This window comes from Bufo bufo, chromosome 1 (assembly GCF_905171765.1).
Source record: "Bufo bufo chromosome 1, aBufBuf1.1, whole genome shotgun sequence".
In the NCBI taxonomy this organism is placed as follows: Eukaryota; Metazoa; Chordata; class Amphibia; order Anura; family Bufonidae; genus Bufo; species Bufo bufo.
In genome coordinates this window covers 149,999,940-150,017,889 of record NC_053389.1, presented here as the reverse complement: position 1 = coordinate 150,017,889, position 17,950 = coordinate 149,999,940, and positions in this window count along the sequence as shown.

Sequence of the window (17,950 nt, the reverse complement as noted above, 5' to 3'; positions counted from 1 at the left end):
AGCTTACAGAGGATTGTCTACGCTGGTTACGACTGTAACAGACCCTCAGCTGTGAGAAGTCTTAGGTCTGTACAGGGTTTTCACCCTCTGTATGTGACGATGAATGTTTTTAGTCAGGGACTGCAAGCAGAGATACTGAATGTGGTGAGGAATTGAAAGACAACCTTTGTAACTACAATTCCATGACGCGCTTATGGAAGGAATGTTACCGCCGGCTGTGAGGCCTCTGCATAGAATCCAAGGAATCCGCCCTCCCTGGAAATTGTATGGGTCCATGTCCTCACAGATATTATATAGACAGACAGTGTACGAGCCTCCAGGTGTAACGACAACGCCCCGTTGCTCCTAGAACCTCATTTGCATATATTAAAACTTCATTTTTCTCAGTAATGCGGGGACATATGGACATGGGAACAATACTGATTCATTCAGCTGCCGAGCGCACATGTAACAGGTCAGCCAGTTTAGGCTACTTTCACACTGGCGTTTTGGCTTTTTGTTTGTGAGATCCGTCATGGACTCTCGCAAGCGGTCCAAAATGGATCAGTTTTTGCCCTAATGTATTCTGAATGGAAAAGGATCCGCTCAGTTTGGATCAGTTCAGTCTCCATTCCGCTTTGGTGTCCGTCTGATGAAACCGAGCCAAACGGCACACAATGTAAGTCAATGGGGACGGATCCGTTTTCTATGACACAATCTGGCACAATAGAAAACTGATCCGTCCCCCATTGACTTTCAATGGTGTTCAAGACGGATCCGTCTTGGCTATAGAAGACATAATACAAACGGATCCGTTCTGAACGGATGCAGACGGCTGTATTTTCTGAACGGATCCGTGCAAAACGCAAGTGTGAAAGTAGCCTTAATAGATACATATCTTCTCTTTTTTTTTCTCTTTTTGGTTATATACTTGATTTGATATTTGCCATTTTGTAAGGTAAGTAACACCTCAAATTGTAACTACCAGCACTGTCCTCGTATGCATAAAATTGCAATGCCCCACAGCAATTACGTTTCAGTTAGTAATAGATGTTTATATATGTAAAATGTCAATAGCAGAAGTTTTTTATTTTATTTTTTTTATTCCCCCTCCCCGAAAGAGTTGATAAAAGTTATTGAGTTATGTGTAACCCAAAATGGTTCCCTTAAAAACAACAACAACATATGACTACATCGGTAAGAAAGTGATAATGAAAAAATAAAGCTTGATCCTGCCCAAAACAGGCTGGTCATTAAGGGGTTAAGGCTGAACCATGCCGGGTTGTCCATAAACAGCACCCCGTTGTCCATGGATTAATTAGTACGTTTGTCAGACCTGCTGTAATCAACTGCTTTTTTTTTTTTAAACCTGTTTTTTTTTCCCCTTTCTCAATTGGTATAGCACCAAAACGAAAAAAATGTCTGTTTCTCTGCGACTTGTAGTAGCTCTTTATGTCCTGAAGGTGTCGCTGCTGTTGTAGTTTACAGTATCTGAGATTAGACTAGGGCTACATTGTAACTTTGGCATGTGTGCGACATGTCTATGCCTGGTGGAAGGAGGACTATTTTCGGGGTGCGCGTGGTATGTGATTTAGGATTAGCGACATTCTCTTAATGGCAGATTATTAGTAGCTGCTCTTTATCCAGATTTTTTGGACTTCCACTGTCCATGTAATCCATATACAGTATGTGATATATAACCAGGAATATATTAAATAAGTGTCCTTTTATTGGATGAAAAAAGGTAAAACACATCAAAAACAGGGTTATAAAAACCTCAGTCCATTTTGCTTGCACCACCTCGCTGCGGGTTCGTTTCAGTGTGCCGGCCTCTTCATGCATTCACCTGTGCACCCAGTCGGTATCTCTTTCTCTGGGCAAGTTCATTCAGGGAGCACTCCGTAGCCACAAAACGGCTACAGTCGTCTGAATGAGCCCTTACACTAATGGTGTCCGTGTAATACAATCCAGGCCGCCTGCACACGAGTGCGGGAGAACGCACCTAAGATCTGCACGAATTTCTATGTGCGTTTCTGCAGCATATCCGCAGTTTCTAATTGCAGATTTGCAGCAGATCTCACCCTTCCATTGAAAAAGGTGAAATCCGCAGCTAAAACCGCAAACCTAATTGACATGCTACAAATTTGGAAATCTGCAATGAAGGTCAGTTTCAGCAAAGTGTACATGAGGTTTGTGTAACCCTATACACTTAGCTGCCGCTGTACTACGCTGCGGATTGTGCAGCTGGCCTAGGGTTACACAGCATTATAAGTCAGTATAAGGGCTCATGCACACCAACGTTTTTTCTTTCCTTTTTTTTTTTTTTTTTTTGCCAACCATATACGGAACCATTCATTTCAATGGGTCCGCAAAAAAACGGAAGTTACTCCGTGTGCTGTCCGTATTTCCGCTCTGCAAAAAAAATCTAACATGTCCTATTATTGTCCGCATTACGGTCAAGGATAGGACTGTTCTATTAGGGGCCAGCCATTGTGCAAAATACAGATTGCACACGGACGTCATCCGTATTTTTTGCAAATCTGTTTTTTGCGGAACGCAAAATACATACGGTCGTGTGCATGAGCCCTAATGCTGTGTGATCCTGTCGGTAAGGCCAGAATGGGACCTCATGCTGCCAATTTAATGCATTCAGCTCCCTCGTGCGTCTCTGGCCTTACTGTCATATACACCTGAAAACGGGTGTAAAAGAGGAGTGAACATTACTCCAGTCAGGGGCTGCAGTCGTTTTTACTCCAGGCACATGGGCTGCCAGAGGTGCGCCTAATTTGACGCGCACCCCTTGTCCTAAATTATGGAAATCTTCAGGCAGTGCAGTGAGAAACAAAGGCCAGTGTAAAAAGCTGGTCTTTGTAGATGACCCCCACTATCCTTCATTCTATGGGCTCATGCCCACAAGCGTACTCGGTGCCCATATTGCAGACCGTAAACCACTGGTCAGCAATATATGGGCATTGGCCATGTGCATTCCGTATAATGGATGCGGACCCATTGCCAGATACGACCGAAGATAGGGCTTCACCTATCTTTTTGCGGTGCGGAGGCATGGATCGGAAGCACTACCAAGTGATAATGTGGGCTTCTGACCTGTGCCTCCGCACCACAAAAAGATAAAACATGTTCTATCTGTGGCCATATGTTGCGAATCAAGTCAATGGGTCCGTGTCCAAGCACGGAGTGCCCGTGGCTGGTGCTCGTGCTTTGTGGACCGCAGCAGGGGCACTGAGCAAGTACCCTCGTGGCCATGAGTCCTTATTGCTCATGCATACGAACGTATTTTCTTTCTGTCTCCGTTCCGTTTTTTTTTTTTTTTTGCGGACCATATGCGGAACAGTTCATTTTAATGGGTCCACAAAATAAATGAAAGTTACTCCGTGTGAATTCCGTTTCTGTACGTTCCGCCAAAAAATAGAACATGTCCTATTATTATCAGCATTACGGACAAGGATAGGACTGTTCTCTTAGGGGCCAGCTGTTCCGTTCTGCAAAATACGGAATGCACACTGACGTCATCCGTATTATTATTTTTTTACGGATCCGTGTTTTGAGGACCGCAAAATACATACGGTCGGGTGCATGAACCATAGTCCTTCTCAACTGAGGGTTTGTTACAATTGTATCCAGTCTAGACCATTCTCTGGACTCTTTAGGCCGATACATTTTACCTGTGCTGATGCACTGTAACAAACTGAGGCAGTTGCTGCTGATGTGTTTAGGTCACAGAGGATTGACTTTTGTGGATGCAAATGTAACAAACGCTCAGCTGTGAGAAGAACTAGTTCAAGGGTTTCAGCATCTGGATGCGAGCAAAAATTTTCCCATTCACTGACAACAAGCAGATGTCTTAAATGTTGAGAAACTGAAACAAAATATGGCGGAAAGTTGCTAAATGTTATTTACGCAAGTCTGGAAAACCCCCTTTTTTTTATTTTTTCCCCTCAGTGCCCTCTTGTGGTTGTTTCCTGGCATTGCATGGATTTTCTTAGAATATTTTTACACTGTGAGGTCGGACCACCGCAGTTCTTCTTTTCTGCCTGAGCTGGATTGTGAAGTGCAGTCTTGTGTGTTCAGTGATAGTACTGACTGGGTTTTGGTTCCTCTTCTGATACAAATAACCCAATGAAAGTGAAACCGCTGCGGAACGCACTTCCCTGTGCATTACTAGCATGTGAATCACACAGAACAGGCCAACCTTAAAGGGAAACTGATTTGATAGGACTACTACAGCGCGGAATTGCGCCAGAATTTCGGTTGAGGAATCTGCACAGAGATTCCACAACAACCTACAGTACATTGTATGTGAGTGAATGGGGTTTTACCAACCACATATACTCAGTCTAAAAATCAGCTACATACAGGGTGCACCTAGCCTTTCTGCTGCCTGAGGCGAAAACTGAAAGGGCGCCCCCACTCCCCAATGCCAATTTCTTAACTTAAAGAGGACCTTTCACTACAATAAAAAAATCTAAACTAAGTATACAGACATGGAGATCGGCGCCCAGGGATCTCCCTGCACTTACTGTTATCCCTGGGCGCCGCTCCGTTCTCCCGGTATAGGCTCCGGTATCTTCATATGTTCGGCTCAACTGGGTGGAGCCGGCAGGCTCCACCCAGTTGAGCCGAACATATGAAAATACCGGAGCGGCGCCCAGGGATAATAGTAAGTGCAGGGAGATCCCTGGGCGCCGCTTTTCATGTCTGTATGCTTAGTTTAGATTTTTTATTGTAGTGAAAGGTCCTCTTTAACCCTTGCCCTTCTGCTGCCCCCCTCTTGCCCCTAACTGGTGCTTCATGAGGCGATCGCCTCACCTAGCCTCATTGGTGGTGCACCCCTGGCTGCATATTCTGCAGTTTTTGAAGTCTGCAGAATGCCTATCTGTGGTGGAAGTGACGCTAAGTTTCAGGGCAGCTTTCATTCATTGCTGTGCAATGCAGCTCAAATGGATTCTGCATTGTGGACTTTATTGCACACTTTTATGTGGAATTACTTCTGGAAAAGTTTATCAGTGCGTGAACTCACTCTAAGGCCTCATGCACACGAACGTATGTGTTTTGCGGTCCGCAAAAAAAACGGATGACGTCCGTATGGCATCCGTTTTTTTTTTTTTTTTTTGCAGATCCATTGTAATAATGCCTATCCTTGTCCGCAAACTAGAAAAAATTAGGACATGCACTCTTTTTTTTGTGGGGCTACGGAACGGACATACTGATGGTGTGCTGTCCGCATTTTTTGCGGACCCATTGAAATGAATGGGTCCGCATCCTATCAGCAAAAAGAACGGAACGGGCAAGGAAACAAAATACGGTCGTGTGCATGAGGCCTAACTCTACAGTAATGCTTCCTATGTTGCTGTAAAAACGTATGTGTATTTCAGGATCCTGGGAAAGCTGGGTGTAGTCCATGTGAGAGCTGTAAGGTTGCCTGTGGACAGTGCAGATTTGTATGCAGAAAATCTGCCCTATTTATTGCATTCTTGGTGCGTCTTTTATGCGGTTTTTGGTGCAGTTTTGATGCATATTTTCTGCAGATCTCAGCATTCCAATGAAAGGGGTGAAATCCACTCAAGAAAAACAAAAAACGCAACAACAATTGACATGTTTCAAATTTCCCAATCTGCACATCAGGTCAGTTTCCACAGCTAAGAAAAAAAAGAGTGTACATGAGGTTTGTCTTATCTCATACACTTTGCTGATACTGTATTAGGCTTCGGTTGTTCTGAACAAAATCCGTGCAGGAAAAAAAAACAAGTACCGGTAATCTGCATCGTATGCAGGCAGCCTAAGGCCCCTTTCACACGGGCGTTGCGGATTAGGTCTGGATGCGTTCAGGGTGCGTTCAGTGAAACTCACACTATTTTGCAAGTAAGTTCAGTCAGTTTTGTCTGCGATTGCGTTCAGTTTTTTCCGCGCAGGTGCAATGCGTTTTGATGCGTTTTTCACGTGCGTGATAAAAAATGGAAGGTTTACAAACAACATCTTTTAGCAATCATCAGTGAAAAACGCATTGCACCCGCACTTGCTTGCTGATGCAATGCGTTTTTCACGCAGCCCCATTCACTTCTATGGGGCCAGGGCTGCGTGAAAAACACAGAATACAGAACATGCTGTGATTTTCACGCAATGCAGAACTGATGCGTGAAAAACAACGCTCTCGTGCACAGACCCGTTGAAATGAATGGGTCAGGATTCAGTGCGGGTGCTACGCGTTCACGTCATGCATTGCACCCGTGCAGAAAACTCGCTCGTGTGAAAGGGGCCTAAGGGTACCTGAACACGGTGCAGATTTGTATGTAGAAAATCTGCATGAAATCAGCACCAAAACCACATAAAAACACAAAAATCGCCACTATGGCAGTTTTTGTTGCATATTTTTATATGTAACAGCAAACACAAATCAACAGCGCTCTGCAAACACAAATAATAAAGTAAATACAAGTGCCATACTCGCTATAGAAAATGTAGTGATGCTTATGCTACATTATAAATGTGAGAGTCTTGCAAATACATTTTGTACAAAATTATTTGTGCCTGTCCACCAGCATCAAGGTGATCTCTTCAGGACAGGAACCTACACTAAATACTACTGTACCTCCACTGGTGACATACCGGCCTCCATTAAATTCAGGGCATGCAGGCTCCACATGCGTGCTGAGCCCAGGCTTACGAAAATCAGAGTGAAAAACATACAGAATCCATAACACGTGCAGTTACCCTTACAGTGGTTATAATGGTTATCAACCCAGAGTAATGACTGGCAAATCTTGCTAGTAAGGCCTCATTCACACGACCATTTTTTCAGTCCACAGCCAATCTGCATTTTTTTGTGGATCGCACACAAACCCATTCATTTCTATGTGGTCGCAAAAAATGCAGACAGCACATGGAGGTCATCTGTTGCAAATTAAAGAGCATGTCCTATTCTTGTTCGTTTTGCATACAAGAATAGCCATTTCTATAATAGGGCCCGTGTAAATTTTGGGATGCACACGGCTAATATCCTCATTTTGACGACTGCAAAATGAATATGGTTGTGTGAAAAGTCAGATTTCCCAGGATGTACAGGATCTAGGAAAGCTGGATGCAATACATTTGGGTCTAAAGACTTATATTTACTATATATATATATATATATATATATATATATATATATATATATACACACACACTGCTCAAAAAAATAAAAGGAACACTTAAACAACACAATGTAACTCCAAGTCAATCACACTTCTGTGAAATCAAACTGTCCACTTAGGAAGCAACACTGAGTGACAATCAATTTCACATGCTGTTGTGCAAATGGGATAGACAACAGGTGGAAATTATAGGGAATTAGCAAGACACCCCCAATAAAGGAGCGGTTCTGCAGGTGGTGATCACAGAGCACTTCTCAGTTCCTATGCTTCCTGGCTGATGTTTTGGTCACTTTTGAATGCTGGCGGTGCTTTCACTCTAGTGGTAGCATGAGATGGAGTCTACAACCCACACAAGTGGCTCAGGTAGTGCAGCTTATCCAGGATGGCACATCAATGCGAGCTGTGGCAAGAAGGTTTGCTGTGTCTGTCAGCGTAGTGTCCAGAGCATGGAGGCGCTACCAGGAGACAGGCCAGTACATCAGGAGACGTGGAGGAGGCCGTAGGAGGGCAACAACCCAGCAGCAGGACCGCTACCTCCGCCTTTGTGCAAGGAGGAACAGGAGGAGCACTGCCAGAGCCCTGCAAAATGACCTCCAGCAGGTCACAAATGTGCATGTGTCTGCTCAAACGGTCAGAAACAGACTCCATGAGGGTGATATGAGGGCCCGACGTCCACAGGTGGGGGTTGTGCTTACAGCCCAACACCGTGCAGGACGTTTGGCATTTGCTAGAGAACACCAAGATTGGCAAATTCGCCACTGGCGCCCTGTGCTCTTCACAGATGAAAGCAGGTTCACACTGAGCACATGTGACAGACGTGACAGACTCTGGAGACGCCGTGGAGAACATTCTACTGCCTGCAACATCCTCCAGCATGACCGGTTTGGCATTGGGTCAGTAATGGTGTGGGGTGGCATTTCTTTGGAGGGCCGCACAGCCCTCCATGTGCTTGCCAGAGGTAGCCTGACTGCCATTAGGTACCGAGATGAGATCCTCAGACCCCTTGTGAGACCATAAGCTGGTGCGGTTGGCCCTGGGTTCCTCCTAATGCAAGACAATGCTAGACCTTATGTGGCTGGAGTGTGTCAGCAGTTCCTGCAAGACGAAGGCATTGATGCTATGGACTGGCCCGCCCGTTCCCCAGACCTGAATCCAATTGAGCACATCTGGGACATCATGTCTCGCTCTATCCACCAACGTCACGTTGCACCACAGACTGTCCAGGAGTTGGCAGATGCTTTAGTCCAGGTCTGGGAGGAGATCCCTCAGGAGACCGTCCGCCACCTCATCAGGAGCATGCACAGGCGTTGTACAGGCACGTGGAGGCCACACACACTACTGAGCCTCATTTTGACTTGTTTTAAGGATATTACATCAAAGTTGGATCAGCCTGTAGTGTGTTTTTCCACTTTAATTTTGAGTGTGACTCCAAATCCAGACCTCCATGGGTTGAAAAATTTGATTTCCATTTTTTTATTTTTGTGTGATTTTGTTGTCAGCACATTCAACTATGTAAAGAACAAAGTATTTCAGAAGAATATTTAATTAACTCAGATCTAGGATGTGTTATTTTTGTGTTCCCTTTATTTTTTTGAGCAGTGTATATACAGTGCTGCCCATAATCATTCATACCCTTCTCAATAATCAATAGAAAAGCCTTTATTGGCTATTACAGCAATCAAACGCTTCCTATAATTGCAGACCAGCTTTTTGCATGTCTCCACAGGTATTTTTGCCCATTCATCTGTAGCAATGAGCTCCAAATCTTTCAGGTTGGAGGGTCTTCTTGCCATCACCCTGATCTTTAGCTCCCTCCACAGATTCTCAATTGGATTCATGTCTGGACTCTTGCTGGGCCACTCCAAAACGTTAATGTTGTTGTCTGCTAACCATTTCTTCACCACTTTTGCTGTGTGTTTTGGGTCATTGTCATGCTGAAATGTCCACTGGTGCCCAAGGCCAAGTTTCTCTGCAGACTGCCTGATGTTGTCGTTGAGAATCCTCATGTATTGCTCTTTTTTCATGGTGCCGTTTAATGTGATTAGGTTCCCTGGTCCCTTGGCTGAAAAAAAAAAAAAGCATTAGGTTCCCACCACCATGTTTGACAGTGCGGATGGTGTTCTTTGGGTTGAAGGCTTCTCCTTTTTTTCGCCAAATGAAGGAAACAATTACATTTTTGTTTCATCTGAGCATAACACAGAAGACCAGAAGTCTTCTTCTTTGTCCAGATGAGTTTTTGCAAAGGCCAAGTGAGCTTTTGTGTGCCTTATCTGGAGAAGTGGCGTCCTCCTTGGTCTGCATTGTGCAGTGTCCGTTGGATTGTCTGCCTGAGACATTGCCACAAGCAGAGCCCAGATTCACCAGGATGGCCTTGGTGGTGATCCTTGGATTCACCTCTCTAACTATCCTCCTGGCCAGCACAGGTGTCACTTTTGGCTTCCGACCACGTCCTCTGAGATTTTCCACAGTGCGGAACATCTTGTATTTTTTGCTCAAATGTAAAAAAAAAGCTGAGAAATGTTTTTTTTTCCCCCCACAATAATGCCTCTTGTACATCGTTTTATTATCTTTTGGGAGACTTCTATGTCATTTCCCGTCAAAAAATTACTTGCTGGTAGAATAAAAGTAACTTTAAGTCAAAATTTGCCAGGGGTATAAATAATTATGGGCAGCACTGTATATATATATATATATATATATATATATTTTTTTTTTTTATATGAATGGAAGAGTGTTAAAGTGTTAGCTCTAAGCGTGTCGCGTAGACTGCGTTTCAACATCAATGTCAAGGAAGATTAACAAGCGAAACCTACTAGGGGCTGGCCAACTGGGAGGAACTGGGACTTAAATGTAAAAAATTAAAATCATACATCATATAGTACATTACAATGTGTAGCTTTCTAACAAATCTAGAACCAGCCCTGTACCTCACATGGATCCAGAGATCTCCACATTCATTGCTCTGCTAGATTTATATCAAGCTGAAAGCTCAAGGGGAGTGTCCAATCTGCTGCAGCTCAGGGGGCGTGTCTCAGCTCTCCCTATCACAGCTCAGGAGGCATGTCCATGCTCTCCCTATCACAGCTCAGGAGGCAGTTGAAGGATGAAACTGAGCATGTGCGGCCTTCTCAGTGAGCAGGTCAAAGAAATAGGCAGGTGGCGCTACACAGATACATTTTATAGATGAACTCAGTGACTATGCTAAATTTTTTATTACATGCAACTACAAAAGTATTCAGATTAAGGCGCTGGTTTGAAAACTGTAGAATATTTTTTGTGGGACAACCCCTTTAAGAGCAGAGGATTGATGGTGTATTCTTCTATGCAGATGGGTGACCTGGTGACTAAAGACAGCTCTCCACAGCCTCCAATATGGCTGACAGTGACCCCACCACATTTCCTTTTAGCTTGTATTTGATTTTATCCTTGGTCATGGTTGCAGCTTGAGACTCATCCTCCATGCTGTCACTGCTCCTCTGTGCCTTCTCCCGCAGATTATTGCATTCCCATCTCCTCAGAATAATGACACAATCTTACCTAGGATGCTGTGAATCCTTCACTCTAAGGAAATTACCCTCATTTTCTGCAATCTCAAGCAGTTAGACAGAACACAAGTTTTTCTCCAAGGCGACTGTCGGGGAATTTTTCCCTCCAGACCAGTAAACAATGTAATTCTGTCTAACTGATAATACTGGAGTGAGGGGCAACATGGGTATGATGCAGGGATGATGCTGAGGCTTGAGGCAGAAGGTAGCTCTGGTCATCTAACATGGCCACCTCTGCTGGTTGTAGGGGATGGTAATTTCTAGGCTAGCTGTGAAATAAAATTGAATTCCAGTCACTACTACTGAAACCGACATAAAAGGTGGAAACCTCTCAGTATTTCATTTGCAGATATTTTAAAGGCAGTCTGTCAGCACTTTACAAAGGAGCAAGACACTTAACTTCTGAAGAGATGGACGAGCACGGACTCCAGAGAGGACAACACACCAACTCTTCCAAAACCCAAATAAAGCTATCAACCGCACAGCCAGAAGGGTGAGGTCAGACTATATAGGGGAGGTGTGATGACCACTAAGCTACACCTGAAACAAGGGGTGTGGTTATGAGCAACAACAACAACTGAAGCAAGTAACCAAAGAGGCTGCTAGATTCCCTCATGTGTAGCCAGTCTCTTTGATCTCCTGACATCTGTCACAGGAGGGACCGTGACAAAAATATACTGCCTTCTATGTACAATAATATATTTACTATAATACTGTCTCATATGTACAAGAATGTAACTACAAAAATTCTGCTCCCTATATACAAGAATATAACTACTATAAGACTGCCTTCTATGTACAGGAATATAACTACTATAATACTGCCTACTATGCACAATAATATAACTACTATAATACTGCCTACTATGCACAATAATATAACTACTATAATACAGCCTCCTATGTACAATAATATACTACTAATAATACTGCCTCCTATGTACAATAATATATCTACTATAATAATGCCTCCTATGTACAAGAATATAACTACTACAATACTGTCTCCTATGTACAAGAATATGACTACTATAATACTGCCTCCTATGTACAAGAATATATCTACTATAATACTGCCTCCTATGTACAAGAATATAACTATTATGCCTCTTATGTACAATATTATAACTAATATAATACTGCCTCCTATATATGAGCATATCTAATAAAATGCTACCTTATTTGTAAAATAATATAACTACTATAATACTACTATCTGTGTACAAGAATATAGCAGCTATAATACTGTCCTGAATGTACAAGAACATAACATTATAATACTTCCTCCCACGTATAAGAATATAACTACTATAATACTACCTTCTATGTAAAAGAATATAATTACTATAATACTGCCCTAATGTACAAGAGTTTAAACTACTATAATACTACCATCTATCTACAAGAAATACACTAAATACTACTCCTATATGGACAGTAATACAGTCAGGTCCATAAATATTGGGACATTGACACATTCTAAAATTTTTGGCTCTATGCACCACCACAATGGATTCGAAATGAAGGAAACAAGATGTGCTTTAACTGCAGACTGTCAGCTTTATTTGAGGGTATTCACATCCAAATCAGGTGAATGGTGTAGGAATTACAACAGTTTGCATATGTGCCTCCCACTTAAAAAAAATGGGACAGAATAATAATCATAAATCAAACTTTCACTTTTTAATACTTGGTTGCAAATCCTTTGCAGTCAATTACAGCCTGAAGTCAGGAACGCATAGACATCACCAGATTCTGAGTTTCATCCCTGGTGATGCTCTGCCGGCCTCTACTGCAACTGTCTTCAGTTCCTGCTTGTTCTTGGCTCATTTTCCCTTCAGTTTTGTCTTCAGCAAGTGAAATGCATGCTCAATCAGATTCAGGTCAGGTGATTGACTTGGCCATTGCATAACATTCCACTTGGGGGGGGGGGGGGGGGGGGGGGGGGGGGGGGGGGGGGGGGGGGGGGGTGGGGGGGGGGGGGGGGGGGGCTCCTTTAAAAAAAACGATTTGGTTGTTTTTTCAGTATGCTTTGGGTCATTGTCTATCTGCACTGTGAAGCACCGTCCAATGAGTTCAGAAGCATTTGGCTGAATATGAGCAGATAATATTGCCCGAAACACTTCAGAATTCGTCCTGCTGCTTTTTTCAGAAGTCACATCATCAATAAATACAAGAGAACCAGTTCTATTGGCAGCCATACATGCCCACGTCATGACACCACCACCACCATGCTTCACTGATGAGGTGGTATGCTTACGATCATGAGCAGTTCCTTTCCTTCTCCATACTCTTCTCTTCCCATCACTCTGGTACAAGTTGATCTTGGTCTCATCTGTCCATAGGATGTTGTTCCAGAACTGTGAAGGCTTTTTTAGATGTAATTTGGCAAACTCTAATCTGACCTTCCTGTTTTTGAGGCTCACCAATAGTTTACATCTTGTGGTGAACCCTCTGTACTCACTCTGGTGAAGTCTTCTCTTGATTGTTGACTTTGACAAACATACTCCTACCTCCTGGAGAGTGTTCTTGATCTGGCCAACTGTTGTGAAGGGTTTTCTTCACCAGGGAAAGAATTCTTAGCTCATCCACCACAGTTATTTTCTGTGGTCTTCTGGGTCTTTTGGTGTTGCTAAGCTCACCGGTGCATTCCTTCTCTTTAAGGAATGTTCCAAACAGTTGTTTTGGCCACGCCTAATGTTTTTGCTATCTCTCTGATGGGTTTGTTTTGTTTTTTCAGCCTAATGATGGCTTGCTTCACTGATAGTGACAGCTCTTTGGATCTCATCTTGAGAGTTGACAGCAACAGATTCCAAATGCAAATAGCACACTTGAAATGAACTCTGGACCTTTTATTTGCTCATTGTAATTGGGATAATGAGGAAATAACACACACCTGGCCATGGAACAGCTGAGAAGCCAATTGTCCCATTCCTTTTGGTCCCTTAACCGCCTCACGTCCGCCCATAGGATATAAACGTCCTATGGGTGGACGTCTATTTCTGACAGCACGTTTTAAAACGTCCTGTCAGAAATAGCAGCTGCACGCTAATCGTGCAGCTGCTGATCGGGTTGCCCTGCTGTCACTGACAGCGGGGCAACCCAGAGAGGAGGCAGGGACAGTGCCCAGGTGTCCCTGCCTTCACGATCGCTGCAGACACAGCGCTCACCGAGCGCTGTGTCTGCAGAGCAGGAAGCGCTGTGCGCTTCCTGTTCCGGCCCGGCGGTCATGTGACCGCCGTGACCGGAGAGTGCAGCAGGGCTGATCGAGGTCTCTGAGAGACCTCACACAGCCCTGCTGTGAGGCTGTACAGCGCAGGATTGCTGCTGTACAGCCTCTATAGGGGTGCATTTGTCCTGTAACTGGGGCTACTATGTCAGCCCCAGTTACAGGAGAAATCAACAGTGTAAAAAAAAATAAAAAGTGAAGTAAATGTCCCCCAGAGGTCTTGTATGACCTTATGGGGGACGAAAAGTGTAAAATAAAAAAAAAAAATAAAGGGTTGAAAAAATAAAATAAAAAAAGTTTCACATGTAAAAAAAAAAAAAATCCCAAGTAAGGAATAAAAAAAAAATTAAAAATAGAAAAAAAAAATAGATATATTTAGTATTGCCGCGTCCGTAAAAACCAGCTCTATAAAAATATCACATGACCTAACCCCTCGGGTGAACACCGTAAAAAATAAATAAAAAAAACTGTGTCAAAACAAGCAATTTTTGTCCCCTTGCATCACAAAAGGTGCAACACCAAGTGATCAAAAACGCGTATGTCCCACAAAATGGTACCAATAAAACCGTCACCTCATCCCGCAAAAAATGAGCCCCTACATAAGAAAATCTCTCAAAAAATAAAAAAACTATAGCTCTTAGAACATGGAGACACTAAAACATCATTTTTTTGGTTTCAAAAATGCTATTATTGTGTTAAAGTGAAACAAATAAAAAAAAGTATACATATTAGGTATTGCCGCGTCCGTAAAAACCAGCTCTATAAAAATCACATGACCTAACCCCTCGGGTGAACACCGTAAAAAAAAAAAACGGTGTCAAAACAAGCAATTTTTGTCACCTTGCATCACAAAAGGTGCAACACCAAGTGATCAAAAACGCGTATGTCCCACAAAATAGTACCAATAAAACCGTCACCTCATCCCGCAAAAAATGAGCCCCTACATAAGAAAATCTCTCAAAAAATAAAAAAACTATAGCTCTCAGAACATGGACACATTAAAACATAATTTTTTGGTTTCAAAAATGCTATTATTGTGTAAAACTTTAATAAATGAGAAAAAGTATACATATTAGGTATCGCCACGTCCGTAACAATCTGCTCTATAAAAATGTCACTTGACTGAACCCCTCAGGTGAACGCTGTAAAAATAAATAAATAGAAACTGTGCTAAAACAACCAATTTTTTGGTCACCTTGCCCCATAAAGTGTTATATTGAATGATCAAAAAATCATATGTACCCAAAAATAGTACTAATAAAACTGGCACCTTATCCCCTAGTTTCCAAAATGGGGTCACTTCTTGGGAGTTTCTACTGTAAGGGTGCATCAGGGGGCTTCAAATGGGACATGGCATCTAAAAACCATGTGGAGTTCCTTTCCTTCTGCGCCCTGCCGTGTGCCCATACAGCAGTTTACGACCACATGTGGGGTGTTTCTGTAAACCGCAGAATCTGGGTAATAAATATTGAGTTTTGTTTGGCTGTTAACCATCGATGTGTTAAAGAAAAAAATTGATTCAAATGGAAAATCTGCCAAAAAAGTGAAATTTAAAAATTTGATCTCCATTTTCCTTTAATTCTTGTGGAACGCCTAAAGGGTTAACAAAGTTTGTAAAATCGGTTTTGAATACCTTGAGGGGTGTAGTTTCTACAATGGGGTCATTTATGGGGGTATCCACTATGTAGGCCCCACAAAGTGACTTCAGACCTGAACTGGTCCTTATAAAGTGGGTTTTGGCAATTTTCTTAAAAATTTGAAGAATTGCTTCTAAACTTCTAAGCCTTCTAACGTCCTAAAAAAATAAAATGACATTTCCAAAATGATGCCAACATAAAGTAGACATATGGGGAATGTTAAATAATAAATATTTTATGAGGTATCACTTTCTGTTTTAAAAGCAGAGAAATTGAAATTTAGAAAATTGCAAATTTTTCAAATCTTTGGGTAAATTTGGGATTTTTTCATAAATAAGGGTGAAATATTTTGACTCAAATTTATGACTATCATGAAGTACAATGTGTCACGAGAAAACAATCTCTGAATGACTTGGATAAATAAAGGCGTTCCAAAGTTATTACCACATAAAGTGAGATATGTCAGTTTTGCAAAATTTGGCCTGGTCAGGAAGGGGGCAAAGGGCCCAGATGGGAAGTGGTTAACAAGTGGGAGGCACATATGCAAACTGTTGTAATTCCTACACACACCGTTCACCTGATTTGGATGTAAATACCCTCAAATTAAAGCTGACAGTCTGCAGTTAAAGCACATCTTGTTTGTTTCATTTCAAATCCATTATGGTGGTCTATAGAGCCAAAAAATTTAGAATTGTGTTGATGTCCCAATATTTATAGACCTGACTGTATATGGCTGTGCTAACAGGACTACTCCTATTGATTCCGATCTCCATTGTCAGGTGTTTTATAATACCTCAGGCTGGATGTATTATAATACCATCCATTGACTGGATTTGTTAGTGCCCCCTGTGGACTAGAGGTCACAGATTATATCTTAATGGGTCACTTAGCAAGATGATGCTAATTGTCTCTATTCGGTTTGATAACTTCAGGATAATCCCGGACCATCTGGCTTCTCATTTGATTTCTCTCTTCACATGGATCATAAACAAAGCAATTTACATACAGTCTATGAAAAAGTGTTTTATTCCTGTTCACAGAAATGCCGTAAATCTACCGAACACTCTGGAATTCTGTATTAGAATAATAGTAAGCTCTTTGAACCTGAGCAATGTTTTAACATCATGCATAAATACACATTGCTATTCTTAAAGGCTATGTACACCATAGGGGGCATTATTTTTTTTTTTATTATTGCATTGTACTCATTTTGAGCGAAAAACTATTTTTTTAATTGGTCTTTATTATAAATATTATAAATCTTATTATAAATCTTTATTATAAATATGAGATGCTCTAATAGAGGGATCTGAATTTTCTCTCTGCTCCATCAGCCAGCTCACCTGACGGGCTCCTTATCTCTGCTCTCTGACGTTATAAACACTCATTGTAGCGCTCAGTTCTTATCTTACTGATAAGTGTGTGGCTTAAATAAGTGTTTATGACCTCTCAGTAAAAAAGAGGTGAGGGTTATTAGATGGCACAAAGTGAAAGTACCAGTCATACAGCTAGAAAAACAATTACCCTTTGTGACAGAACAGCTCAATATTTTTAATAAAGCTCAATATTTTTAATAAAGACCAATTGAAAAAAATGATTTTTAGACCAAAATGAGTAAAATGCTATCATTAAAAAATTGCCTCCAAAGGTGTACATAGCCTTTAAGGGCCTATTCGGCCGCAAGATTATTAGTAAATTATTAGGAACAAGTCTTCATAGGAATACGAATCGTTCCTCCCACATTTTGTTTGCATCGGCCTTTGTAGTCAGGCCAGTACAAATGAGTGTCGATGGATTTTTTATCATTCATCGGCGTTCACACTGCCCCAACATCAGGCAGTGTAATACCACCATTAGGGTGCATTCAAGTTTTCCCGCTTTCCTCTGAAGAGCTTCAATTATTTTTTATTGAAATATTTTCTCCATATAGAACAAACCACATCCAATACAATTAAAAACAAGTGCAAAATATAGCATTTGGTGCCTCTTGATTTTGAATGCAAAGCAAGTATAATAAAGCAAGTAAATCACAGAAGAATAATCCATTGCACTTCATCTACCAAGGGGTGTGGCTTAGCAGAAATTCGGTGTGGCTTAAGAGGTGACTTTTTGCAACATTATTTTGACACCCCACCGGACCTTCCGGATTGTAGACTCATTCAAGTGAATGGGTCTGCATTCGTGATGTGGAGTGCACATGGCCAGTGCCCGTATATTGCGGACCCATTTGCGGACTGCAATACAGGCACGGCCAGGCAAAGGCCGTGTGCATGAACCCTAATTCTGATGAAAAGGAAGTCAGCAAATATATGGTAGAAAGTTAGACAAAAGCGTCTATCCCTGCACTAAATTTATCATTCATCCTGAGCTCCTGTGATGCCAGCTAAAAGGCACGATGACCCGATGATC